Raw genomic sequence first — 2312 nt, 5'->3', positions numbered from 1 at the left:
TTTCCATTTCTCTAGGAGGTGGGTCAAAAAGGATCTGGCTGTGATTTATGTCATAGAGTGTTCTGCTTATGTTTTCCTCTAAGAGTTTTACAGTGTCTGACCTTACATTTAGGTCTTTAATCCATTTTGAATTTATTTTTGTGTATGGTGTTAGGGAGTGTTCAAATTTCATACGTTTACATGTGCCTGTCCAGTTTTCCCAGCACCACTTATTGACGAGGCTGTCTTTTCTCCACTGTATATTCTTGCCTCCTTTATCAAAGATAAGGTGACTATATGTGTGTGGGTTTATCTCTGGGCTTTCTATCCTGTTCTAAGAGTGGTGAGAGTGGGCAACCTTGTCTTGTTCCTGATCTAGTGGAAATGGTTTCAGTTTTTCACCATTGAGGACGATGTTGGCTGTGGCTTTGTCATATATGGCCTTTATTATGTTGAGAAAAGTTCCCTCTATGCCTGCTTTCTGCAGGGATTTTTATCATAAATGGGTGTGGAATTTTTCAAAAGCTTTCTCTGAATCTATTGAGATGATCATATGGTTTTTCTCCTTCAGTTTGTTAATATGGTGTATCACGTTGATTGATTTGTGTATATTGAAGAATCCTTGCATTCCTGGAATAAACCCCACTTGATCATGGTGTATGATCCTTTTAATGTGCTGTTGGATTCTCTTAGCTAGTATCTGTTGTGGATTTTTGCATCTATGTTCATCGGTGATATTGGCCTGTAGCTTTCTTTCTTTGTGACGTCCTTGTCTGGTTTTGGTATCAGGGTGATGGTGGCCTTGTAGAATGAGTTTGGGAGTGTTTCTCCCTTTGCTATATTTTGGAAGCGTGTGAGAAGGATAGGTGTTAGCTCTTCTCTAAATGTGTGATAGAATTCGCCTGTGAAGCCATCTGGTCCTGGGCTTTTGTTTGTTGGAAGATTTTTAATCACAGTTTCAATTTCAGTGCTTGTGATTGGTCTGTTCATATTTTCTATTTCTTCCTGGTTCAGTCTCGGCAACTTGTGCATTTCTAAAAATTTGTCCATTTCTTCCAGGTTGTCCATTTTATTGGCATACAGTTGCTTGTAGTAATCTCTCATAATCTTTTGTATTTCTGCAGTGACAGTTGTTACATCTCCTTTTTCCTTTCTAATTCTATTGATTTGAGTCTTCTCCCTTTTATTCTTGATGAGTCTGGCTAATGGTTTATCAATTTTATTTATCTTCTCAAAGAACCAGCTTTTAGTTTTATTGATCTTTGCTATTGTTTCCTTCATTTCTTTTTCATTTATTTCTGATCTGATCTTTATGATTTCTTTCCTTCTGCTAAATTTGGGGTTCTTTTTTTCTTCTTTCTCTAGTTGCTTTAGGTGCAAAGTTAGGTTGTTTATACGAGATGTTTCCTGTTTCTTAAGGTAGGATTGTATTGCTATAAACTTCCCTCTTAGAACTGCTTTTGCTGCATCCCATAGGTTTTGGGTCGTCGTGTCTCCATTGTCATTTGTTTCTAAGTATTTTTTGATTTCCTCTTTGATTTCTTCAGTGATCACTTCGTTATTAAGTAGTGTATTGTTTAGCCTCCATGTGTTTGTATTTTTTACAGATCTTTTCCTGTAATTGATATCTAGTCTCATAGCGTTGTGGTCAGAAAAGATACTTGATATGATTTCAATTTTCTTAAATTTGCCAAGGCTAGATTTGTGACCCAATATATGATCTATCCTGGAGAATGTTCCATGAGCACTTGAGAAAAATGTGTATTCTGTTGTTTTTGGATGGAATGTCCTATAAATATCAATTAAGTCCATCTTGTGTAATGTATCATTTAAAGCTTGTGTTTCCTTATTTATTTTCATTTTGGATGATCTGTCCATTGGTGAAAGTGGGGTGTTAAAGTCCCCTACTATGATTGTGTTACTGTCGATTTCCCCTTTTATGGCTGTTAGTATTTGCCTTATGTATTGAGGTGCTCCTATGTTGGGTGCATAAATATTTACAATTGTTATATCTTCTTCATGGATCGAACCCTTGATCATTATATAGTGTCCTTCTTTGTCTCTTGTAATAGTTTTTACTTTAAAGTCTATTTTGTCTGATATGAGAATTGCTACTCCAGCTTTCTTCTGATTTCCATTTGCATGGAATATCTTTTTCCATCCCCTCACTTTCAGTCTGTATGTGTCCCTAGGTCTGAAGTGGGTCTCTTGTAGACAGCATATATATGGGTCTCGTTTTTGTATCCATTCAGCCAGTCTGTGTCTTTTGGTGGGAGCATTTAATCCATTTACATTTAAGGTAATTATCAATATGTATGTTCCTATTACCATTT

This window comes from Physeter macrocephalus, chromosome 7, assembly GCF_002837175.3.
Source record: "Physeter macrocephalus isolate SW-GA chromosome 7, ASM283717v5, whole genome shotgun sequence".
Taxonomy (NCBI): domain Eukaryota; kingdom Metazoa; phylum Chordata; class Mammalia; order Artiodactyla; family Physeteridae; genus Physeter; species Physeter macrocephalus.
The sequence above is the reverse complement of the archived record's forward strand: the minus strand, read 5'-3'. Positions refer to the sequence as shown.